Source organism: Dermacentor albipictus, chromosome 5 (assembly GCF_038994185.2).
Source record: "Dermacentor albipictus isolate Rhodes 1998 colony chromosome 5, USDA_Dalb.pri_finalv2, whole genome shotgun sequence".
NCBI lineage: Eukaryota > Metazoa > Arthropoda > Arachnida > Ixodida > Ixodidae > Dermacentor > Dermacentor albipictus.
This window is the reverse complement of record NC_091825.1, coordinates 163,456,037-163,475,199: the sequence shown is the minus strand read 5'-3', so window position 1 is coordinate 163,475,199 and position 19,163 is coordinate 163,456,037. Positions and strand designations below refer to the sequence as shown.

At 47.1% G+C, this 19,163-nt stretch overlaps 1 protein-coding gene across 2 annotated transcripts in view; it reads right to left on the bottom strand.

The window, feature by feature from the left end:
• Alg12 (Alg12 alpha-1,6-mannosyltransferase) overlaps positions 1–19,163 on the bottom strand; it is an 84,041-nt gene that overhangs the window by 43,284 nt on the left and 21,594 nt on the right. The window lies entirely within an intron of this gene.

Genomic DNA, 19,163 nt, shown 5'->3' with positions numbered 1-19,163 from the left:
AATTAAATTAAATTAGGGGTTTTATCCGCTGAAACCACGATTTGATTATGAGGCACACTGTAGTGGGGGACTTTGGAATGATTTGGACCGCCTGGGATTATTTAACTTGCACCTATATGTAAGTATACAGGTGTTTTTGCATTTGACGCCCTTCGAAATGCAGCTGCCATGGCTGGAATTCGATCCCGCAATCTCGTGCTTGGCAGCCCAACACCAGAGCCACTAACCAACCACGACAGGTTTTCTTGGTCCTCCGACACTACTGCACATTTTTAGTCTGTTTATTACTTTTGCAAATTTAAACTTACAGCACAAACACCTAAGACGGACCACAAAAGGAAGATGCGACACACACTGGCATTCCAAGGTATGACACACAGCGCCAGTGTGTGTCGTATCTTCCTTTTGTGGTCCATCTTAGGTGTTCGCGCTGCAAGCTTAAATTCAAAATTATGTACCAACTAGGCCCAACTGAAGTTTTAGTGACTTTTGTGTTTATCTCTTCCATGCACATATGCATATATATTATATACATATTGAATTTTTTGAGGCTATGCAGTTTCTGCGCATTTCTTTCTTTTTTTTGTAATATCCTAAACCTCCTTATTTGATCCACACAGGGAACATGAACAAGACATTTATTGTGGTTAACCTTGAGTGTATGTGCAGCAGCTTAAATGACACTGTATGCCATGCTCCAGGACCTGTACATAGTCAAGTCCTCTTAAGTCTTTCTGACTGTGCTCCATACATCAGATGGACGCTGAATAATGTTTAATTGAATTCTGTACAACATATGGTCCTGTCTTGTGGAACCAAAATTGTGCCTTATAGGTGCTATTTTAGAGTTTGCAGGAAAGACAATTACAAGGTGACTCTTGTACTGAGCTCCACTTCTGGTTTCTGCTGTTTTTGGGTTTATCCATGCATAAACCAGAAGTCTAATAGGGACCCACTTCCCCCTGCAACGCCAAGCACAACCACAGTAAAGAAGCAGAGTAGCCACTCGTGTGAGGGAACTGGCTAGCAGTGATGACACATTTTATGACATACTCCCATGGGTCACGAGCCGAAAGGTGAAGTTAAGAATGCTCAAGGCCTCTCACTCTTCAAGTATGTCAACCACAGTAACAGCTAAAAGGCCCCCAGCACAGGGTGTGCTTTAGAGCATTGATGTCGCCATACGTGGCAGTGACCTAGCTACTCTGATCAAGCTGGTGAAGATCATGCTGTGACATTGCTGATGCATTACAAAGGTAAATTTTGATACGTAAAAAACAACTACAAGGAAGACAGAATTCCTTCTCCCGCCAGTGAAGGTGGGATATTTTTTACATGTAGTGTAGCATTTCATTCTGAACCCATTCTTACGTCGGAGGTGTATCGTTTTTATAAAGATTAGGAGTGCGAGTACACTGCTCTGAAGAGCATGGCAGAAACAGCTGCATTACAAGTGACGATAAGTGCATGAAATGTAAAGGTTTTATTCTTTTATTAGCTTGTGGAGTTTAATGTCGTGAAACTGGCATAGTGGGCTATAAGGGACGCTATAGTGGTGGGCTCTGGATTAATTTTGGCCACCTCTGGGCTCTTTACATGCACCCAATGCCTGGTGAATGAGTGTTTTTGCATTCTGTTACCAACAGAATGTGGCTGCGGCGACCGGAATTGAATCTGCGACCTCAAGCTCAGCAGTGCAATGCCACAAGCACTGAGCTACTATGGCATGTAATCGTAAATACTTACATAATTGAAATTGATTTATTCGTTATAGATTGCAGGTTACAAAAACAATAATATACAGAAGGAGGTCCCATAGTCAATGACTGTATCAGGACCTCCTGCTATTTATAAATATGCTTTTTCTAAAGCAATGAGGAGCACCACATTACAATTATATATAAGGAAACATGGAAGAAAGTAAGTAATGGAGAATACAAAACAAGGTATACTTATGCATTTGGGAGTTACAATAAATTTAACGAAGGAAATTATACAATCGCAAGGAGCAAATGCAGTAAAATAAATGGACTAAACGAAATTGACAGTAACAGACAAAAAATTTCACCCAAACATGCAACAATACAAACAAAAAAAAAACTTAAAATATACACGGCCATTAACGCAAGAATACAAAAAAACTCAAAATATACATGACCATTAATAAAAAAGAAAGGGTCCGGAACAGCGGAATATCTGAAGTAATAGGGGTGAAAAAAAAAAGAAAAAAGTTAATGTTAAATATTTTTTGTTATAAGAAAATTCTTCAGATGTTTTTTAAATACGGATGTTGAATGCAATGTCTCGACGTATGGAATTCCAAAATGAGAAAGCTGAAAAATGAACTGATTGTTTGCCGTAGTTGGTGCGCACCTGAGGTAAAATGAGATTATGGTTTAAAGCAAATCTAGTCATATTAGCATTTATCAGGCATGTTTTAGGAATTATACATGCAGGAACTTGATTATTCAATAACTTGAAAATAAATATACCCAAATTATGCAACACAGTTTCGTTGACAGAGATAATGTTATTAGAGCGTAGCAATGGGAGAGCTCTAGTATTATAGGGACTAGAGGTAACTAATCTAATTGCTTGGTTTTGTAAAGTTTGATGTTAACTGAGGTGAGTATTACATGTATTTTCCCAACATATTAACGAGTACTTAATGTTTGAGTGTATAAAAGCGTAATATGGAGAGGTTAAAGAATTGGCGGGCTCTGATGAGTAAACGAATGCCGCAAGCAATTTTATTTCTAATATTGGAGACATGATAATGAAACTTGAAGTTAAAGTCTAGTTCTAGTCCCAAGAATGAGCAATGAGTGCTAGAAGGGATAAAATGGGAACCAAGATTCAGCAATGGAACTGAAAAGATGGTTTTCTGGGGGGAATTAAACACAATAAGCTTGCTTTTTGAGGGATTAATAACAAGATTATTATTTATACACCAGTTTGTAACCTTAGCTAAGTCAGTATTGAGTTTAGTAACCAAGGACGAAATATTTTTATTGCAGTTAATAATGGTTGTGTCGTCGGCGTACAGTACACAGTGTGAGGATGTTAGACAGTCAGGCAAATCGTTAATGTAAATTACATATAATAAAGGTCTGAGAAAAGAACACTGCGGTACCCCTAGGTTAGTAACCTAGGCTTCGGAAAAAACATTCAAAATTTTAACTATGTTATGTCTATCCTGCAGATAGGTTCGTAGTAACATTAGTGCTGGCCCAGTTATGCCTATAGCTTCCAATATTAAAAAGAAAGTGTGATGGTTAATAGTGTCAACAGCTTTCGTAAGATCAATAAAAACTGAACCGGCAAAATACCCTTTATCAGCTTCCTTTGGGCGACCCGTTAGGGAGATGAGAGCAAGGTCGGTCGAATAGCCAGGACGAAAACCATACTGAGAGTTGGAAAGAATATTAAATTTAGTCAGGTAATTGGTAATCTAGTAACAGTCAACTTTTCAATCACTTTACTTAAAAGTGGCAGTATGCATATTAGGCGGTAATTTGTCAGTAAAGAACGATCGCCTCTCTTAAAAACTGGAATTACTTTTGCTCGTTTCAGCGCAGATGGAAAAATGCTGGTCCTGAATATTAAATTGATAATAAACCATAAAACATCACATATGAGATGACCAAGTAGTTTATGGTACTAGGATGAATATTATCAAGACCGACACTGGTTGCATTCAGCGTGCGAATTACATCAAGAACCTCATGGGGAGTTATAGAGTAAAGAAAAACTTAATGAGGCATACATTTCAGTGACAAAGAATGGCTACTGATAAATGATTTGTCCGGGAAAAAGGGATCACTGAATGCTCTTGCTATCTCAAATGGTTGATCATATGTAATGTGATCATTTGTGATGGTATTGATAAATGAGAGGTGTTCATTTCTGCGCAAAAAGGAACTTAACCCTTTGAAGGTTTTTGCCGTACATGTACGGCGGCGGTTTTCTGTCCCGCAAGGTCTTTGCCATACGGGTACGGTTCCGACCCTCCGTTTGAAATTTCGCGCCATAATGACGATGCATGCTCACCGGGAGGTGCTGCCACCTCTCAGCACTTACAAGATGCGTTTAAAATTGGTGCTACCTTCTTGGGGAGATAAATAGAGCTGATTGCTAGCTTCAGCGCGTCACTCGGACTGCGGCAACGCCCCTTTGGCAGTTTCGGTTTCGCCGCGAGATCGCAACGGAGGTGCGCAAAACGTAGTTTTTCTCTTTGTCGGCACGCTCTCGCAGGGGCGGCGGAAGTTGATTTCTATCTTGATTGGCACTGCTCTTAGCTTGTTTATCACCACCGCTCACGAGTTATTCTCGCAACAGTGTACTTAGTATACTGTATTCTCACTATCCGCGGCAACGCGCTTACGCGAGAGGGTACCTCAGACCTCTGCCCAAGGCAGCCGCACGCAGAGATGTCATGTGTGCGCCAACACAACTCCTCGCTCCAAGGGTACAGACACGCATTTTAGGTGTGCAGACTGTAATAAGGCGCTGTGCGTAGACCCGTGTTTCAAGGAGTACCACGCTCGGAAATACTATTGAACATTTTGCTGTTCTGAGTGATGCTGACACCAAAATACTCTTCCTAATTATTTTTTACTATTTATTTTCGACTTTGTACATTTTGTACATTCAAGATCCGCAATAAAGTAATTTGACCACCTGGGAAAGTTTTTTTCAAAATAATTCGACCCTCAAAGGGTTAAGACTTGCCACTTTTGTCTTGAGTTGCTGCCAGACTGACCAAGCTTGTGCTCATAGTAGCTCTTCCTTGAATTCTTTATTTTGCTGGTGAGTGCGTTGCAAAATTTTTTATATCATGCAGAGACGGCGACGTTAAAAGGTTGCTTTTTAGTTTTTTTTATAGATGTCAGTTTCCGCACTTCGGCTAGTATGCTGGCATTTAACCAAGTGTTTTGAGGAAGGGAGAGGATTTTCTTGCATTTTTTCTTTACGGTATGTGAATCGATTAATGATAAAAAAATAGTGGATAAATGGGAAAGGCTTCTAGCGGATCATTATTTTCAAGGACAGCAGACCAGTCAGCTTTAGTCCCAAATTCTAAAAAGGCATCTTTGTTCAGTATGTAACTGAAGTATAAAATAGTGAGTGACTGCGGCTGCGAGTTGAAGAAAACAAAAATAGGGTAATCATCTGTTATGTCGACATTAAGGATACCAGCCTCTGGCAGTGACGTCATGTTGCTTAGCGCATGATCTAGTAGTGTGCCCTCATTTACCTTACTACAATGAGTAGGTAGCGTAACCAAACTTTCAAAACCGTAACTCTGAAAGCAGTTGCTACAAAGGGAGGAGGTAGGTGAAGTTTCATCCACAAGGTTTATATTAATATCGCCCATAATAACCACATTCTTGTTTTCAAATGATAGTTTCTTTAGGGATTGATCGAGGGCGGAACAAAAGTCAATGTAAGATGAAGACAGTGATCTGTAAACGCAACCAAAAATAAAGTTTCTGTTATCAGCCTGAAGAAAAGGATGATTGAATTCCAACCAAACAGATTCACCGCTTGTTAGCTTGAAGTCGAGGTCATGACAACGTTTATAGCTAAGATGTGATGATACGTAAACGGCCACACCACCATGACTGCTAGTTTGTTTATGACAGTATTCGGCTGAGTAGGAAGGGAAGGAAAATCAGTTTTTGTCGTCATTGCACAGCCAAGTCTCAGTAAAGCTAGTGATGGTAAATCAGAACGAGAGCATAGACAGAAGGGAATTAATGTCGTCATAGTGTTTGCGTAAACTTCATGCGTTAAAATGAACGGCTGAGCATGAACTAATATTTTTTAGTTTATTTAAATGGCTAGTTGAAAAAAACATGCAGACATATTTGTTTTTGTTATTAGCAAGGGTTTCTGAAAAGTTTCCTAAGCTACCGTGCTGTATTAAGTAAATACAGCTAAGTCAGATTCGTCAGCAATGCGAAACAACTTACTGCCGATGCTCTTGCGAGCTTTAATCTGGCAGTTATCTGTCCAGAGGAACTTCCATTTCTTAGCCTTTTTTTAATGACAGGGCCTTAGATAACAGTGCTTTGTTCTGCGGTGTCAAGCATCATTGACATACACTTTAGTGCCCTGACCTGGTGCAGAGATGCTGATGTCACTGAGGCAAAGCTTCGCTTTACGTGCCTTGCTTGAAGTCTGCTTTCTTTGTTCAAGAGTAGAACTGGGCGATGACGTCTTTGTTGTTTTCATCTTTGGTTGGAATGCAGTGAACCACTTCCAGATCGAAGGCGAGACAGGACAGCCAATTTTATCTCCAACTGCCTGAATTATTAGGTTGCAATCTTCACTTTGGGTGCAAGGAATCCCTTTAATCTAGATGTTGTTTACCCTTGAATACTGCTGTAGATCAGAAAGCTTGCAAGAGAGAGAAATGTTTTCTAACTTGATTTCTTGACATTCAGTAGTGAGAGGTGTTTTGCAGTTTTAGCTCTTTCTTTTCATTAGCAAGTGAGGCATTTTCTGAGCACAGTTTTTCAACCATGTCATTGAGAAATGCAATGCTCGACGCCAGGTTAGTGATCTGCTCTTTCATTCCACCAAGATCTATGCCAGTAGCCTTAAATTTTACCATTAGCTTGTCAAATATGTCTTCTTCAAGTTTACTAATCCCATTGCCTAATTTTTATTCACGTTCCTCAATTCTTTTAGCGAGCTCAGCACAAGTGGGCATAGTGAAAACTTAGCTTGGAAACACACATGCAAGAAAACAGAACCTTCGTAAAACTACACTGTACACAAGGCACGGAATATATGTGGCAGCAGCGACAGCAAAGCAACAAAACGAAATATACAGTTAAGTGGTCAAGCACAGAATTGCTAATCTGCACAAGCAGGTGTTCACTGTGCCGTCGCTGGTGCCAATGATGCCGCGTGTCGAAGCTTCCACACTTAAGTAGAGACGAACTCTGGTGTCCACCTCAGCCGCTAAGGTTGCAGCACAGGTATCTTGATGACTCAGGTGCAACGTTTCCGTTCTTGCACGTGTCGTGACATCAGGCGACCAGCGTCAAAAGCTGCACAAGCAGTGAAACGTGTTAAATCAGTGTCCACTGTGCTGTCGCTGCTGCCAATGATGCCACCTGTCGAAGCTTCCACGCTTAAGTAGAGACAAACTTTGGTGTCTGCCTCAGCCGCTAGGGTTGCAGTACAGGTATCTTGATGACCAGGTATCTTGATGACTCTGGTGCAACGCTGCTGTTCTTGCACGTGTCATGATGTCAGGTGACAAGCGTCAAAAGCTGCACAAGCTGCACAAGCAGAGAAACATGTTAAATCAGTATACACTGTGCTGTCGCTGCTGCCAATGATGATTATATATTATAAGACCTCTTTGAAGGAATGCCCACAAATGCAGAGAAAACAGATGGCTATAACAAGCATGGTGAGAGACCCCTCATTACACAGGAAGGCTAAGAGGCACAGAAACATTCTTACTGGCAAAAACTCGTGAAAAAGTCCATTGCTGCCAAAGGTAGGTGCAGGCGACACGTCCATCTGCAGACATCTTGCCACTCCCACCTAGAGGCCCACAACTATCTATAGGCCCATATTCATGCCTCAAACAATGAGTGGCTGGCACTTGAGAACAATATCTACACCAATGCCATGTGGTGTGTTTCATGAGCCCTGCTTACACTACTGATGGCAAACAACAGTATAAGCAAGTAGTTGCAGCAGTCTTATACACCCTATTTTTTTATTGAGTCTAGCCACAACAGTTACCATCAGCACATTAGAAGTGGATAGTGGACATTTTATATCTGGTACCAATAAGCCTTAGTAATCAGGAAAATAGCTCAACCAGTGCTTTTCTTCCACAAGAAAGTGAGGGAAGCGTCTGTTTTCAAATGGCCTCTGATCTCACAGTTCATAACTTTGTCCCAGCTGGGACACTTTGTCCCAACGTGTCCCAGCTAACATTAGTCAATCTGCTAAAAAAAAGATTTAAGAAACACAATGCAAGCTATAATTATAAGACCCACAGCGTTCAGACATCAGAGGTGCGGCAACCGAACAATGTAGGTGATAAAGTTGTATATTGCACCATCTGTCTTTGTTTCCATTGTACAGCTTGGCTAACATTAGCTGGGACACCCTATACAAGGTATGTCCATGAAGTAATGAGACTGGGTCTGGCAAAAAAATTTATTGATCCAATCGGTACATATTGTCACATAAGAGTTTGTGCAGCTGTGGACAAAATGACATTGGCAGATGAAGAGGAGACTGAAATGACTCAAAGATTGGTTGATGGTGTTACCCTGGTCACTGAGCTACACCCTTGTAACTGTATATATTGTAAATACATATATTTTCTCCCTGTAAGATTTTGGTGGAGGTGCAGGGTAATCTTGCCACAAGCCAGCCCTGGATCTTTGTAGTGGGTGCCACATCAGTTCCATGGCTTCTGACGCTGCCTCCGCCGCTCAGACACGTGAGTAGTGCTAACCCCAGCTACATCACCCGAGAATCTTTATCGGCACTGGCAAGGTCGACGTCGAAGAGTGGCAGACATCGTATAAGCGCGTCGGTAAGCACAACAAGTGGGATGCCACACTTTTGCTGGCCAACGTGATATTTTACTTGGGAGGAGATGCAATGGTACAGTTTGAGATGCATGAAGCCGGCATTAGAACCTGGGACTCCTGCAAGGAAAAGCATCGCAATCTTTTTGGAAGACCTGTGGTACGTCAAATGGAGGCCAAGCAAGAGCTAGCATCTCGTGCCCAGACATCAACCGAATCCTATGTCGCGTATATCCAATACGTTCTGGCTCCCTGCCGTAAAGCGGACGTGGACAATCTGGAGGCCGATAAGGTTGGACACATCTTGAAGGGCATCGCGTATGGTGTGTTCAACCTCCTGCTTTGCAGGAACTGCTTAACCGTTCAGTCCATCATTAAGGAACGCCAGAATTTTGAGCAAGCAAAGAGCAAACACATCGTACAATGCTTCAACAGACTTCCGAATATGGCTGCCACTTTCTCCTGCAACGACCCTCCGGCATCACATCTGCCTACAACACCAAGCTTGACACAGGTCATCCATCGCGAACTTGAGGCTATGGCTACAAGTTCCTACTGCCCCCTGCGCATGACAACATGACCATCTCGCTCATTCAAGCTGTTGTCCGCCAAGAAATTTTAAACATGGACATCCAGTCTGCCGTCCGCCCACGTCCCACACCTACTGCTCCTGTCATTGCCTCTGCTGCCCCTTGACTGTCGTTCCCAAATTGATATCAGAACATCTCTGAGTGGCGAACACCGGATGACAGGCCAATTTGCTTTGCTTGCTCCCGGGTCGGTCACATCTCCCGCCACTGTCGTAGTAGCCGCTGGTACTCCTCGCCTCGACCATCTGCTGGTTGCCGCTTCGACCGAGACCCTCGGCCTCTGTTGCCCCTCTCTGAACCATACCATGCTGGCCTTCCCTCTCGGGGAAACACCTCTAGCCACTCAGCCTCGCCGCAACGCCATCAATCCCGTTCGCCTACACCTCGACGTCCCTAGTCCCCGTCCTACATGGGCCGCTGCTCGGGAAACTAAACGATGCAGCCCCCGGAGGTGAAGCTACATTGACTACTCGGACTGCAAAACTTCTGCTAACCCCTGCTGCTCGACCGAACCTTATTGAAGTTTTTGTTGATGTACTTGTTCAAGCCCTCATCGATACTGGCGGTCAGGTGTCGGTTATGCGATCAGATCTTTGTAGCCATCTTCGTAAAGTCCTGAAACCTGCCCAGTCGCCTGCCATCCGAGTAGCTAATGGCAGTACAACAGCCGTGATGGGAATGTGCGCCGTCTGTGTTACGATTGCCAGCCGTCTAGTGTTAGTCCTGTTCACTGTACTGGCCGAGTGTCCACATGAAGCGATTCTCGAAATCGATTTTCTGACTGCCCACTCAACACTTATTGACTGTGCAACTGGCACCCTTTGCCTTGAACTGCCCCATTACTTTGCCGACCCGACTTACGACCACAAGTCCTGACTTCATTCTACTGAATTTGTTCGACTGCAACCTAATGCTGCGACTTACGTCCTCATGTCGCTTTCTCCACCACTTCGAGATGGTCCTTATGTGGTGTCCCCACTTTGCCACATCCTCCTGGCACATCAAATAGCACTACCAAGCTCAATTGTAACTCTTGACAACAATCGAGCATGGCTTCCTCTTCTGAACCTCAGTATGTGTCTGCAAGTGCTTCCTGCAGGTGTACCTCTCGCTATGCTATCCCCTTTGGAAGACTGTGGAGTAGCTGCTCTTACGCCCGACCCACGATTCAACACTGCTGCAGCTTCTGCCCCTCCTCCTTCACGTAACGACAAGTTTATGCCAATGATCGCTACTGATCTACGACCTGCTTACGCCGATGCCCTTCACCGCATCCTGATGTCCTATGAAGACCTCTTTGATTTTGGCAATCGTCCACTAGGTCGAACCCATGTCGTCACCCATCCAATCCACACTGGTGACACTCCTCCTATACACCGGAGGCCCTACCATGTGCCAGGTCATCCAAACAGAGGTAGACAAGTTGCTTTCCAAAGATATTATCGAGCCTTCCTGCAGTTCGTGAGCGTCACCTGTCGTTCTGGTTAAAAAGAAGGACAACACCTGGACATTTTGTATAGATTACGTCACCTTAATAAGATTACCAAAAAAAGACATGTACCCGCTTCCACGTATTGATGACACGCTGAACTGCTTACACGGTACCAGTTATTTTTCGTCGATTGACTTGCGCTCTGGCTACTGGAAAATTGCAGTGGATGAATGAGATCGTGAAAAGATCACCTTCATCACCCCAGATGGCCTCTGCCAATTTAAGGTGATGCCTTTCGGACTGCGTAATGCCCCTGCAACCTTCGAGCGCATGATTGACTCTCTTCTGTGCAGATTCAAATGGACCACATGCCTCTGCTACCTTGATGACGTCATTGTTTTTTCACCGACATTTAAGAGCCACCTTCACCGACTCTCGGCTATCCTTGCTGTTTTATGAGCTGGCCTACAACTCAATTCTGCAAAATGCCATTTCGGCGACCGCCAAATACGAGTACTTGGTCACTTGGTTGACGCTGCTGGCGTCCAGCCTAATCCTGATACACAGAAAAGCATTTTGTTGATAAATGTGAAGCTGAGTATGAGAACCACAGTGACGAGAGGTCGCATGGTGGAACTTACAAGCGCAGCTCCCATGTTATGAAATCCGCTCAAATAAGAGCGGAGCCTGTTTGCTCACCACGCTCTTTTCTGCATTACGCAGCCCTTTCTGGCTTGATGCCCTTTATTGACGTCCAGATCAAGGACCGCGGAAAGTTCGGGCCATTGGTGAGTTTCCACTTGCGCATTCTTATGCCGATGTCTGAAGTTTCCTAGGGCTGTGTTCCTATATTTGATGATTTCTCCAGAACTTTGCCGAAATCGCTCATCCTGTCACAGACCTCCTCAAAAAGGACAGCACTTTTCGTTGGGGACCCGACAAGGCTGCAGCATTTTCCACGCTTATCAGTCGCCTTATCAATCCATCCGTGTTGGGTCATTTTGATCCGCATGCCTACACTGAAGTTCGCACTGATGCAAGCGGCCTTGGCATTGGCGCTATCTTGTCACAACGACAGCGGAACATGTGTGATCACATATGCTAGCTGTCTTCTTTCAGCACCAGAACGCAACTACTCCATAACAGAATGTGAATGTTTGGCCCTTGTTTGATCCATTGCTAAGTTCCGCCCTTACCTGTTCGGTTGACATTTCACCGTCATGACAGATCATCGTGCCTTATGTTGGCTATCCTCACTCAGAGACCTGACAGATCGTCTTGACTGCTGGGCTTTACATCTGCAAGAGTACACCTTTTCAGTGTCGTGCAAATCTGGGCGGCTACATAAGGATGCCGACTAATTCTCGCTATCCTGTCGACCCACTCGATGGCACTGAAACCAATACCTGTGTTTTGTCGATCTCCGACTTCTCATGCATCACCGACAAGCAGCGTTGTGACTTATATTCGCGATTCATCATCGAACGCCTTACCTCGGAGCAACAGGACAATTCTTTCCGTATGTTTGGTCTCCAGGACGGGACTTTATACCAAAGCTAAACTGCTTCTTGTCGTTCCCTAGCATCTGCGCTTGACAATTCTCTCGAAGTTACATGATATGCCCACTGCTCGTCATTTGGGTGTCTCCCGTACATACGACCGTGTGCGTAGGCGATCTTTCTAGCCTGGCTATATCGCTCTGTTCGCAGCTACGTCGCTGCCTGCAAACTTTGCCAACACCGCAAAAAGCCTTCATTGTCTCCCGTTGGGCACCTTCAGCCCATAGATATGTGAGCCATTTTTCCGCGTCGACCTGGACCTCCTTGGCCCATTTTCAACTTCATCCTCGGGCAACAAGTGGGTGGCCGTTGTGACAGACTACGTATACCACGCGTTACGCCATAATGCGAGCCCTCCCTACGAGCTGCGCAAATTGACGTGGCTCATTTTCTCCTCCAAGAAGTGATCCTACATCATGGTGCCCCACGTCAGCTACTCACTGATAGAGGCTGCTGTTTTCTTTCTAAGGTTGTCGACGACCTTCTCCGCTCTTGCTCAATGTGCCTCCCACAGACAAATGGACTTACCGAGCACCTCAACCGTACAATCACAAACACACTCTCCATGTATGTGTCCTAGGATCACTGGGATTGGGACTACTCCTTACCCTTCGTGACGTTTGCATACAATTCATCGCGTCACAATATTACTGGTTATTCTCCATTCCATCTACTATATGGCCGTGACCCACTCCTGTCTCTTGTCTTGCTGCTAGATTCCGATGCCAACACTACCACGTTCTACGCTCACGACGCCATTATTCGCATGGCCACAGCATGTCGCATTGCCCGTGATCATCTTCTGCCGTCTCAGACTATCCAGAAGCATCGTTATGACAATCGTCGTCGGGACGCTCATTTTAGCCCTGGGTTACTTGTCCTGCTTTGCTTACACCTCCCCACCGTTGCGTCGGCCTGCGCAAAAAACTGTTGCCGCGATACGTCGGGCTGTACCGAGTTCTTCACCAAGTCACCAGTCTCACATACGAGATATCACCTGTGACTTCGACGTCTTCTGCCCCACCAAGAATTGATATTGTGCACGTTTCGCAACTCAAGCCTTATATCTCGCATGTTGATTCGATGCCCTAAAAAGCATCAAGACAATGCTTTTGCCACCGGGGGTTAATGTCCCATACGAGTATGTGCCGCTGTGGACAAAATGATGTAGGCAGGTGAAAAGGAGATTGAAGTGCCTCAAAGATCGGTTGATGGTGTTACCCTGGTCACTGAACTACACCCTTGTAACTGTATATATTGTAAATACATATATTTTATTCCTGTAACAATATTATTAAAGTTCTTCAAAACAGTCTCTTTGGGCATCGATACACTGCAGCCTATGTGATTCCCACGCTGCAAAGGCTCCCTGGAAGTCAGCTGCCATCACCTCTTTCAGAGACTCTGAGACAGCCCATTGGGTCGCAGAAACATCATCGAAACGGTGAAATTTCAGGTTTCTCTTGAGCTTTGGGAACAGGAAAAAGTCTGCCAGGCTCACATCGGGGCTGTATGGTGGCTGCAGCAAGGTTGCAACCCCTATTCGGGAGAGATAGTCAGTCACAATAAGAGTGGTGTGGGCTGGAGTGTTGTCGTGCTTGACCTTCCAGCGATCGACAATCTCTGGTCATTTCTGTTTGACGGCTCTGTGAAGGTGCTCAAGGACTTCTTTGTAGAACACGGCATAGATCATTGACGTAGCCAGGGGGGGTGTTTGAACCTTCCCCTCTTCGCCTCCTTCCCTATGGAACAGAAAGTTCCAGGAGGTGGGCTCCGAAAAAGTGACATGGATGAAAGGGAAGCTTGAATGTGAAAGCAAGGTAAGGGCTAGTGGCGGTCTAAAGGGGGAGGGAAGGGGGAGGGGGTTTGTCATGGGGGCTATACCCTCACCCATGCACAGAACATTGTGGCCCCACTGACGGTGCGCCTCTACCTCATTCCAGATCCTGTTAACCGCAACTGCTGAGTGCAGATGAGCACTAAATATTTCGCACACAGATGAAGATGGGACAAGTGCATGCATAAAACTTGGGGGAATCGTGGCTCCCCATGAGGTCTTCGTGTTGTTGAAGAGCTTCTCATTTATGGTAGTTGACCAAATCATCGACCATGCTGCATTGAAGAAAAACATTGCAAAAATAATGTGACTTACTTGTCTAGGACACGCATAATAAGGACTTCTCCCCCTTTTTGCTTCTTCTTTTTCTTACCCTTATCTCTGACTTTCAATATGTTAATATATTGGAGAAGAACTTGCTGTTGGACTACTTTATACACACTGTTAAGAATGAAAATGGGGAAAAAAGCAGGACAAGAAAGGAAGACCTGCAGAAAACTAATCTGCACATGGCAAAATATATATTGACACGTGTACTTGTCTTTATCGGGCGACAAGTTTTGCCGCCGAACGAATGTTATCGCACAGCGCGGGACGCGCCTGCATGTATCCGAAGTTTCTGGAAAGTTCTCGATGCTTCTACCCGCTGTCTGTTGTCGCCGAACGTTGTGTTATCTGATTTCATCGCTTGACACGAATGGTGTAGAACATTTTAGAAGGCATGCGGGTCCCAACGTTTAATCTGGAACGTTCAATGATTGCTGTATAAAAGCCGACGCACTTGACCCGCTGATCAGATTTTCGACGATCGCCGACTGTGTTCGCCGCTTTCGTTGTGCTATAAGTGTAGCCTGTTTTGTGGGCACAGGTTCGCCCAATAAAAGCTAGTTTTGTATTCCACCGTACTGCTTCTTTCTTCGCCGTCACTACCACGTGACATCTGGTGGAGGTGCTTTACGTCCATGTACCGGACGCCCCCGACAAGCCGTAATACAAGCCCGGACCGCAAAGACAACACCAGCGCCGTCCCGGAACATCGAGCAAGCCGCCGTCTTCAACAGCTGCCCCCGGAGCACGGACTTCTACCTGAGAAGACCAAGAAGATTGTGGACAAGGCAACCCCAATGGCAGCCCCAGCATCCCCCATCGTGCTGCAGCAGCCCAGGGAACCTCCGACGTTCCGCGGATCAACATTCGAGGACCCGGAAACCTGGCTCGAAACGTATGAGAGGGTTGCTAAGTTTAACAGTTGGGCAGCGACGACAAGCTGCGGCATGTCTATTTCGCATTGGAAGACGCCGCCAGGACGTGGTTCGAGAATCGGGAAGCCACCTTAACGACGTGGGACCTTTTCCGAAGCGGCTTCTTGCACACGTTTACAAGCGTCGTGCGAAAAGAGCGAGCGCAAGCTCTACTAGAAACCAGAGTGCAGCTGCCAAACGAGACGATCGCAATCTTCACGGAGGAGATAGCCCGTCTTTTCCGGCACGCCGACCCGGAAATGTCGGAGAAGAAAAAAGTTCGCTTCCTGATGCGCGGCGTCAAGCAAGACCTTTTCGCCGGACTTATTCGTAACCCACCGAAGACTGTGGCTGAGTTTTCTGCAGAGGCATCGACGATCGAGAAAACTCTGGAGATGCGCACCCGGGAATATAACCGCCAGGGGCACACGCCGCAGTATGCCATCCAAGGACTAGGTTCGGACGACCTTCAAGAGACCATCAGGGCCATTGTGCGCGAAGAACTGCGCAAGGTCCTGCCTTCGTCGCAGCCTCAAGTGGCCTCTATCGCCGACATCGTGAAGGAAGAGGTGCACCGATCCCTTGGAGTTCCTGAGGTGCAACCAGAACCACCGCAGCCGGAAGCAATGACCTACGCCGCCGCCGTCGCCCGCCGTCAAGGCCCCCCTGCGCGACCGCGCCAAGGTCCTGCAACACCGCAATTCCGTTGTCCACCGCCGCCGCCGCCAGCGCGCCCACCCGTCGCCCAGCGCACCTATACGAGGAAGACGGACATTTGGCGAGCCCCCGACCATCGCCCGCTCTGCTATCACTGCGGAGAAGCCGGCCATGTGTACCGCCGATGCCCATACCGCGACATGGGACTGAGAGGGTTCGCCGTCAACGCGCCGCGTCCACAGCTTGGGGAGCGCCCACGTGACATTGCCGAATACCTAGCCGCCACTCAGTGGAACTCTCGACGACCGTCCCGTTCGCCGTCACCAGGCCGCTACCTGTCGTTGCAGCGCCGTCCATACACTGGCCCAGCCCGGGGCCGCTCTGCGAGCCCATACCCGGAAAACTAAAAGCAGCAAGCGATGGAGGTGCGGTTGCTGTTCGTCGAACTGACGAAGATCCTCCGCCGCCGACGAAGACGACGAAGAGGCCATCTCGACGACATAACGACACGCCGCCGTCCCGACGAAGTCTGGAAGCCAAAACTACACCGACGAGAGACGACTTGACGACGCGACGTTCCAACCTCAGTTCAACACGACGCAGCCGTGATCCAACGCCAAGACCTAACTGCAATGCCAGACAAAGAACAACCGACCTCGACGTGCTTCTCGACGGCCACGCAGTCACTGCCTTAGTCGACACAGGGGCCGATTACTCCGTAATGAGTGGACACATCGCCGCCGAGTTGAAGAAAGTTAAGACCGCATGGGAAGGCCCTCAGATTCGCACCGCTGGAGGACACCTCATCACGCCGACTGGGATCTGCACGGCAAGAATAACCATTCATGACCGGACTTACCCTGCCACCTTCGTTATCCTCCAACAGTGTTCACGAGACGTCATTCTCGGTATGGACTTCCTGGACCAACACGGCGCAATCATCAACCTGAAGTCGAAGTCAGTAACGCTGTCAGAAGATAAAGCAATGCAGCCGGAGAGCCCTCGTAGTCACCACACCTTGAGTGTGCTCGAAGATCAAGTGAGCGTCCCGCCTCGCTGCAGCATCGTTATTTCGGTCAGCACCGAAACACCCGCTGACGTAGAAGGCGTCATTGAAGGCGACCAACGTCTACTGCTAGACCATGAAATTTGCGTCGCAAGAGGGATCGCTCGACTGCATGGAGGAAAAACTGAAGTGTTGCTGACAAACTTCAGCCAGGAGTTCAAGCACATCAACAAGGGCACGACGATCGCGTACATCGAGGAAATTCTGGAAACAAGTAATGCGTTTGTCCTCTCGGATTACGCCGCATCTACCCCGACGACTATGGCTCCCGAACCAGACTACGACATTAATCCAAATCTCCCTATGATTAAGCAACAGCAGCTCAGAAGTCTGCTCCGACGATACAAAGGCTGCTTTTCGACGTCATCGAGGATTCGACAAACACCAGTCGCCAAGCATCGCATAATCACCGAGGAATGCGCTCGCCCACTCCGTCAGAGCCCTTACCGAGTTTCGGCGCGAGAACGTGAAGCTATAAGAGAACAAGTCGACGAAATGCTGCGCGACCACATCATCCAGCCGTCGGAAAGCCCGCGGGCATCCCCTGTTGTTCTGGTAAAGAAAAAGGACGGAACCCTACGTTTCTGCGTCGATTATCGTCGTCTGAACAAGATCACGAAGAAGGACGTATACCCCCTCCCACGGATAGACGACGCATTGGATCGGCTCTGCAACGCTAAATACTTCTCGTCCATGGACCTAAAGTCTGGCTATTGGCAAATAGAAGTCGACGAAAGAGATCGCGAAAAGACCGCCTTCATCACACCAGACGGCCTCTACGAGTTCAAGGTTATGCCATTCGGACTGTGCTCGGTGCCTGCAACGTTCCAGCGCGTGATGGACACGGTTTTAGCAGGATTGAAGTGGCAGACCTGTCTCGTATACTTGGATGACGTCGTCGTCTTCGCCGGAAATTTCGACGTTCACCTTAGGCGGCTGGCAACAGTACTAGAGGCCATCAGGTCATCAGGACTTACTCTGAAGCCGGAAAAGTGCCGCTTCGCTTACGAGGAGCTTCTATTTTTAGGCCACGTCATCAGCAAATCTGGAGTCCGCCCCGACCCGCAGAAGACAGCTGCCATAGCAAAGTTCCCACAGCCCATCGACAAGAAGGCAGTGCGTAGATTTCTTGGCATGTGTGCCTACTACAGGCGATTTGTCAAGAACTTTTCACGCATCGCTGAGCCGCTGACGCAGCTAACTAAATGCGACGTCGAGTTCAAGTGGGAAACACCGCAGGCCGAGGCATTTCAAGAACTCAAACGACGCATGCAGTCGCCGCCCGTACTTGCGCACTTCGACGATCACGCCGATACCGAAATCCACACTGACGCCAGTAGCCTAGGCCTCGGCGCCGTCCTGGTCCAGAGAAAAGATGGACATGAACACGTGATAGCTTACGCTAGCCGGTCGTTGTCAAAAGCGGAAGGCAATTATTCTACAACCGAAAAGGAATGCCTCGCCATCGTTTGGGCTACAGCGAAATTTCGCCCTTACCTATATGGCAGGCCATTCAAAGTCGTCAGCGACCATCACGCCTTGTGTTGGCTAGCGAATTTAAAGGATCCCTCAGGACGGCTGGCACGGTGGAGCTTCAGACTACAAGAATACGACATCACCGTAACATACAAGTCCGGACGAAAACACTCAGACGCCGATTGCCTATCCCGCGCCCCCATTGACCCACCGCCGCAAGATGACGAGGATCACGACGCCTTCCTTGGAATAATAAGCGCGGAAGACTTCGCCGAACAACAACGAGCGGACCCGGAACTTAAAGGCCTCGTCGATTATTTGGAAGGGCACACCGACGTTGTCCCCAGGGCATTTAAGCGCGGATTCTCTTCCTTCACGCTTCAAGACAGTCTACTCGTGAAGAAGAACTTCTCGCCAGTCCGCGCCAATTACCTTCTTGTTGTCCCGTCAGGACTTCGTCCAGAAGTATTGCATGCCCTACATGACGATCCGACCGCTGGACACCTCGGATTTTCCCGGACACTATCGAGGATACAAGAAAAGTATTATTGGCCGCGCCTGACCGCCGACGTCGCCCGTTATGTCAGAACATGCCGAGACTGTCAGCGAAGCAAGACAACGCCGACAAGGCCAGCCGGATTACTACAGCCAATCGAGCCTCCTTGCCGACCATTCAAGCAGATCGGGATGGACTTGCTGGGACCCTTTCCGACGTCAATAACCGGAAATAAG